Source organism: Argiope bruennichi, chromosome 5, assembly GCF_947563725.1.
Source record: "Argiope bruennichi chromosome 5, qqArgBrue1.1, whole genome shotgun sequence".
NCBI classification, from domain to species: domain Eukaryota; kingdom Metazoa; phylum Arthropoda; class Arachnida; order Araneae; family Araneidae; genus Argiope; species Argiope bruennichi.
Window position 1 is genome coordinate 91,635,759 of NC_079155.1, and position 8,488 is coordinate 91,644,246.

The following is an 8,488-nucleotide window of genomic DNA, read 5'->3' on the forward strand; positions in this document are numbered from 1 at the left end:
GGTACGTCCCACGGGGCGGGGACACCTTGTAATTGAGGATGAGAAACTTACCGTAAGGTGGTTAATGCTTGCCACTCTATTGGGTGCACGAACAGGTGGGGGTCTGGCTTCTTCCATCGAGGACGGGATGCACTTCTTTAGGGAAGGGTTGTACCGTGGCTGGTGATGTCGCTTATCACTCACCCACAGGTCCCGCCAGTGTTGCTGTTGCGGCAGTCCGGTCATTCAAGTTTTTCCATGTGCCTTCCGACGGGCCGGAGTAGTCAGTTTGTGATTAAATAGAGGGCGTGACCGCTGGAAATTTAAATAGACATTCTAAGCCTGAAAAGCCAAACTTTTATCCATTTTGTGATAAAATAAGTAATAAATTCAAGAATCTCATCTAACTTAATGTCAGTCGCCTTTGACAAATATTTTATTCCAATCGTTTTATTGGTACCGATTTGCCTTGTTTTATTTATATTTAAATTAACACTTAACCGTTGGATGAGCTATTAGCGACATATTTTTGTAAAGAGAATTTTAAGTTAAGGCAATTAGAAACCATTTATAAAAAAAAACCCATATAACTTTCCGTTCTATATTGTTTCAGTTTAATTCAATAATGACAAGCCTTGCAGTTTAGATGCTCGTCTTTTAAAAGCAAAGAAAGGCTGTTTCAGTAATGAAAAAGTTAGCATGATATCACTGTCCAAGTTTCAGTCTACTCAATTTAGCCTGGATATAAGTAGGGCCGCGGTGGCCTGGTGGTAAGGTCTCGGCTTAGGAACCGGAGGGTTGCAGGTTCGTGACTCGATTCCACCGAAGAACCGTCGTGTAAGGGGGTCTGTTGCACGTTAAATCCGTCATGACCAAACGTCCTCCCGCTGGTGTGGATAGGGGAGTGCCAGCTCAGGTGTCGTCCTCGTCATCTGACCGTGGTTCAAAATCACGAGGTCCGCCCCAAAATAGCCCTAGTGTTGCTTCAAAGGGGACGTTAATATAACCAAACCAAATCAAACTTAGATGTAAGTGGATTAGTTGAAAATTATGCTACATGACATATAAATCATAAAAGAAAAATATTTAGTGAGAATACGAAGAAATATCAAGAGTGTCCGATAGGGGGTGAAAAAAATCCATCTCGCTGCAAGGTGGACGGCAAAGGTAGATTCTTTTACATCTGAGTTACTATCTGGGAACATAAATTGTTGTTGTTAGAAACAGTCAAAATTAGGGCTTGAAAATCATTTACCACCCCCTAACTTCTAAAATTTTCAGTTATCGAAAAACTTTAAATACAAAAGTTGTTTGTCTTAATGAGGCGCTAATTTAGCTAATTGGATTTATTTTTCTATCTTCAATATTAAAAAGTTAGCGAAATGAAAATTTCAATTCCCTTTGAACGAAATGGGCCGTTTGCAAACTCGTCTGAGGTTTCTTCATTTTTAACTACATATTCCAAATCAGTTAAAATCAAAACAAAATTACTATAATTATCCTGCTTACGAGATAACATGAACAAAGAGTTACAACCTTGAACGAACGATGGATTTGGTTTCTAGGGTCCATGATCGGTAAAGAACTGAAGAAATTTTCCCGAACTCTTGTCATGCCAACCATTGCAATAAATAGTCTCCCTATAGGTTTTAGTTTAGTTTAGTTATATTAACGTTCCGTGGTAAAGCAACACTAGAGCTATTTTCGGGACGGACCTCGTAATTTTGAACCGCTGTCAGAAGACAAGGACGACACCTGAGCTGGCATCCCCCCCCCCTCTCCACACCACACCAGCGGAAGGACATTTGGCATGACGGATTTAACGTGCAACAGACCCCCTTACACGGCGGTTCTTCGGTGGAATCGGGTCTCGAACCTGCAACCCTACGGCTCACAAGCCGAGACCTTACCACCAGGCCACCGCGGCCTGTCTCCCTATTGGAATCTACCTAATAATGCGCTTGGGGAAAAACCAATATCTCTATTATAAAGTTTGTATTTGTTCAAGCACCTTAAATAATCCATTATTGCATTTAATTTTTATACTGCTTATTTAATAAAATAGCCGTAATTAAGAATAATGCACTATAATATCAACTTTAAATATTTTTTTTTTCTATCATAAAGAAGTAACTTTAATAAATTTACGCTTGAATCCATCTGTGAAAGAAAAATGCTATACTCTAGCAATAGAAGAAACATTATGGAAACAGCTTAGGGAATTTGATGACACAAAGAAAATACATTTGATATGGAATAGTAATTAAATTGCCAAGCTGGTATGCAAAATAAAAACGAATTTATGAAAGCACCAAGTGTATGTGAAAAACTGAGTTATTTCATAAATATTTATTTCATCTTTTCGCTTGAACTAACTGGTATTTGTTTCTAGAGTTAGTAATAGTTAATTTAACGAACGAAGCGAGTTTTTATTATTATTTTTTATTATTTTGTCCCAAGTGGCATCTGAAAGCGGATAAAAAAATATCTTAAGTCAAGAAAAATACAGAAAGAATTTGCTTACTATCATTTGTCGTCATATGACACTTTATGAGGCATTAGCAGTTTTTTTCCCCCCTCTCTGTCATTAATCAAGCTAAATATTTTTAAAACTCGAATTACAAGATTTTTTTTTTCCCTTTAAAGTAAAATAACATGTTGTTTTCTATTGTAAATTATGAGGAAGGTTTAGGAGGATGAATTTGGTTTTAAATACCTTGTTATTTAATAGAAATAGTTTAAAGTTAACAAATTAGATAGTTTTTTTTTTTTTTTTTTTATTGTAAGAGACATTTTAGAATGGAAAAAACTAATTAAAACGCTTAAAAAGTATTCTTATTCTTCGTGTTTTTCCACTAGAAGAGAATGAAAAGGATTTGTCGAGTGCAAAAAGTTTTTCAGAAAAGATTAATTTTACCTTGAATAGTAAATTTTAAATATTTCATAAATTGTTGAAATCTCCTTTGGTTAAGCATTTCTAAAAATAAAAGAAAGGAACGTTTTTTATGATGCAATTAATAATTATTTCTGTCTACAAAAATATTGTTTTTATATAAGTAAATATTAATATACAGGGTGTTCATTAATTATTGTCGGGGTTTCCGTACCGAATAAAAAATATTACGCAAAAACCGATTACGTATTCGTAAATTACAACTCAAAGAATTATGAATACGTAAATTACAACTCAAAGAATTATGAATACGTAAATTACAACCCAAAGAATTATGAATACGTAAATTACAACTCAAAGAATTATGAATACGTAAATTACAACCCAAAGAATTATGAATACGTAAATTACAACTCGAAGAATTATGAATACGTAAATTACAACTCAAATAATTATGTATTCGTAAATTACAACTCAAAGAATTATGAATACGTAAATTACAACTCAAAGAATTATGAATACGTAAATTACAACCCAAAGAATTATGAATACGTAAATTACAACTCAAAGAATTATGAATACGTAAATTACAACCCAAAGAATTATGAATACGTAAATTACAACTCGAAGAATTATGAATACGTAAATTACAACTCGAAGAATTATGAATACGTAAATTACAACTCAAAGAATTATGAATACGTAAATTACAACCCAAAGAATTATGAATACGTAAATTACAACCCAAAGAATTATGAATACGTAAATTACAACTCAAAGAATTATGAATACGTAAATTACAACTCAAAGAATTATGAATACGTAAATTACAACCCAAAGAATTATGAATACGTAAATTACAACTCGAAGAATTATGAATACGTAAATTACAACTCAAAGAATTATGAATACGTAAATTACAACTCGAAGAATTATGAATACGTAAATTACAACTCAAAGAATTATGAATACGTAAATTACAACTCAAAGAATTATGAATACGTAAATTACAACCCAAAGAATTATGAATACGTAAATTACAACTCAAAGAATTATGAATACGTAAATTACAACCCAAAGAATTATGAATACGTAAATTACAACTCGAAGAATTATGAATACGTAAATTACAACTCGGAAGAATTATGAATACGTAAATTACAACTCGAAGAATTATGAATACGTAAATTACAACTCGAAGAATTATGAATACGTAAATTACAACTCAAATAATTATGTATTCGTAAAGTACAACTCAAAGAATTTTATTAATAATATTAAAGTGTAAAGCTTGCACAATTTGCACTTTGTAGGTATTCAGCTGAAGGCAATTCTTTGAGTTGTAATTTACGAATACGTAACTGGATTTGCGTAATATTTTTTATTCGAAAGTTACGAGGTACGGAAACCCCGACAATAATTAATGAACACCCTATATATATATATATATAGCCGGCTGGAGAAAATAATGTTATATTATTTTTTAGCATGTTCGAAATTCTTAATAAAATGCCATTTCAAATATGCAAGGAAATATGACAAGTTAATTTTTGTTAAATGATAAAATATTTTTGGTATGTCAAAGCAAAATAAAAAAAAAAAAAGAAGCAGAAAATGAAAAGTAAAAACAAAACATAAGAACAAAAGTAACAAGTAAAATGAAAAACGAAGTTAAACCGGAACTAACAAAAGTTCTTGTTATAATGTATACTTACGTTTGTATTATTGTTTTATTCTTTATTTGTTTTGTATTTTATTTTATTATTTATTTATTTTGTATGATTTTTTTGTATCACAAATTTATATCGCTTTCCCATTTCTATAGTTTTGGTCTTTTATAACATTCGAAGTGAAGACAATATCACTTCATTTAATTGTCTAATACTGTCTGCTGAAAATACTATAATTCCTTTTGTGATCCGCATTGATTTCTTCCCCTGATGAGCCAATGAATGTGTTGTGTGCAAACTTCACATTCTGTTTTTGCCTTTGAATATTGATTTACAGTTTAAATTATATATATTCTCAATTGTTATTTAATTTTTGCCATTTTCTCGTATATCAAATATAAATAGAAAAACAGTATTGGCATCAATAAAGTTTTGAATCTCGAAGTGTTAATCGACCTCTACATTTTAAACCGTCCGGTGTTAACAAAAAACCGTTTTCAATATTTTGTCTACACATGAACTTAAAAGCGGAAGGCATTAGATGAATAGAAAACTTGCAAATGATTTCTTTTCCATGAAAAGTTGGGATCAACTATAAGTTGATCTATAATCCACGTGTTATCTGATTACGATAATTCAAAATAACAAGAACCTACATCAGGAATACCAAATTTCTTGCCGATTTTCTTGATAATAATTTCTATTTTTAACAACTGACAAACATCTAATAAAATTTTTATTAATGATGCTAAGATTTTAGATTATTTTAAGAATCAAATGACACCAATTAATGTAATCCAACGGTTGTTGGATTTACTTTTGTTTTTATATTTTACTCAATTTTTTTAATAGTATTAGTTTTATGTCCCAACAAAAGAATAAAATAATCAGCTGGATTGTTACCCCTTTGATTTCTCTTATTCTTAGAAAATTATCACCTTTCTTTACTCTTCTTCTATTCTCTGCATCCCTTAAACGAATAGGAGAGAAGTGGCGAAAGTCATTGTAGTCCTTCCCCTCACCGATTCCAGTATATAAAGATGCAAGTTTTGCTTCTTCTATACTTATAATAAAACTCAATGTGTGTGTGTGTGTTGGCGCTCTACAGGCCAGGTCATTTGACATACAGCTATCAAATTTGGTACATGTATACCTTAGAGGTCGGGAATGTGCACCTGGGGTCCCGTCTTTTGAAATTTTAATTATTAATTAAAAACTAACTTTCCCGCCAAAAAAACCTTCCATTTTCCCCACCGCCAAATGAGTAAAGCTTCAGTTTCTTTTTTCTCCCAACAGTAATGAGGCTAGGGTTAATATTTTTCGGCGGATTATTTTAAACGATTCTGTTTATTTTCTTAATGTTTTATGCATTTAAAATGAAACATTGTTAATTAATCCATGTTTCAGATTCATTCTGAAGTACTTTTGAATTAAAATAACACAGAATAAAGGAAATTAAAAATGTATAATCTGCATAGCGTTACCCCAACTGGCGTAGAAAAATTCACGCATTCGCATTGTTCTGATTGTTGCCATGACAACCACTTTCAACGGATGATTTAAATTATTTTTAGGTTAGTTGCATGCTTTTGTAAGTAAATTGTATTTATGTTAGTTATATATTTTTTGTATATGCTTATAGTTTTAAGTACATCGTTTTTTAAGTAGTTTTTTTAACCTGTTTTCAATGATTTAAATTATTTTTAGGTTAGTTGCATGCTTTTGTAATTAAATTGTATTTATGTTAGTTATATATTTTTTTGTATATGCTTATAGTTGTACATCGTTTTTTAAGTAGTTTTTTTAAACCGGTTTTAGACCGATTATTTTAAACGATTCATTTTATTTTCTTAGTGTTTAATGCATTTAAAATGAAACATTGTTCATTAATCGATCTGTTCATGATGAATCTGAGAAAATTTTGTTGACAAATATTTGAGATATTACATAAATTAAGAAAGATATTCTTTAGTGCCCATAAAGTTTAAACGCTCAGTGACTCTATTATCAGTAATCATATTATTAAAAAAAATGCTTTGTTTCAGTAAAAAATATTATTATATTAATTGCAGATTAATCATTTACCCTTTAATTTAAAGCATAAATTCTACGAGGGGTAACGGAAAATGAGAGAGATACATATCACGTTATGACTGAAGGCCTTTATAATACAGTGTGTTTATAAAGTCCCGGACCCATTTTGATGTTTAATAACTCATAAAATAATAAAGATAGATTTAAATTAATAACATAAATGGTTAAATAGACTCAAAAAGTTTCATGACCCTTGTCAATGAACTTCCACGTGTGCCCCCTTCGTCGCAAGGAGAATATCAAGTCGATAGTCAATTTCACGCCAGGTAGCGACAAGCATGTCGGCATCCACAGAGCCATTTGCGCACTTTATGGCGATTAACAATGCCAGAAATATGAAAGGATGCTTCATCGGAGAACATTATGCTCTTCAGAAAATCAGCAGCATCTTCTATCCTCCTTAGCATATCTGTTGCAAAGGCCATCCTCCTAGGTCTATCGTTCGGTTCCAAAACTTGAACAATTTGAACTTTGTATGCATGCAGTCTTAATTTTTTCTTAATAACCTTGTACACCGTCGAAATTGGCATATCCAATTCTGTTGCCGCTGATCTCACAGATATTCTAGGATTGTGTAAAAATGTCTCTCTGACACGCTCAACATCAAAATCACTTGTGCAAGGACGTCTGGAACGTTTCTTATCTTCGATACTTCCAATTTCTAGAAAATTCTTTTTCCACCGCAAGATGCTGTTTTTGGATGGATGATCTTTTTGGTAAATTCTTCTGAAATTTCTCTGTGCTTGCACTATCGATTTCATTTCTATGAACCACCATAAAATCTGTGCTTTCTCTTGTGGTGTATGCATTCTCCTTAATATCCGCTCGAATAAAACATCACATACAAAAGTACTATATAGAACAAACACATCAAAAGTAAACATAACATTGCAATAGTTGCCAAAAACAAAAGAGAGAAAAATGCAATTAATAAGCAGACAATATTTAGAAAAGTACAGATATTTAGACTGGAAAATGAAATTATCTGAAATTAACCACACCCGCAGACGATATTTACAAAAGTAAAAATATTCAAACCTGAAAAGGAAAATATATGAGTTATTCCATCAATAAATGCCATAAGTGTGTTTATATCTTTATTATTTTATGAGTTATTAAACATCAAAATGGGTCCGGGACTTTATAAACACCCTGTATTATGAGTGAATTATATGACTATCAAAATTTTAAGTTTTAAAATATTTTGCTGAAGAATCTATTAAAGTTGGAATTGCATAAAATATTTAATTATTAAAATTTTAACGAATATTAAGATTGGCGAACCGGCTGGTCGCCAAAGGCGGCTAGTTATATAATAAAGAAAGCTAAGTAAGCATTTTGCATGCTTTGTTTTCTCCATCGATTCCACACGAAATCTGACACGTATTTACAATTTTGCCGCAAAATCGCATGTCAAATTTTATTTATTTAAATAATTAAATTTTTTATAGATATTGCTTTCATATGCATGCTAATATGCAGACAAACAAGAGATGCATTTTAAAAATATTTGGTTCGTAGTTTTATAAAGATTTACAATTATAATGCTAAGCCTGCATAACAAACTTATCTACATAATTCTTTGCATTTTTTGAATTAAAGTGTTCATTCGCATACCGATGGACAAACTTATCTTCCACTGTTTTCATGCGAATTCGGTGTTGGGTCGATATTCCAAATTTCATCATGTTTTCATTGTGTTTCTGACTTATTGTTTTATAGACGGGTAAACTTAATTCCTACAATGCATTTTTTAAACTCTTTGAAGTTAGAAAAAAGAAAATCCATCAAAATTTTGAAATCGGTCTTTTTTCCCCCCTTTGATGCTTACAATACCTATTGTTGTATTTCG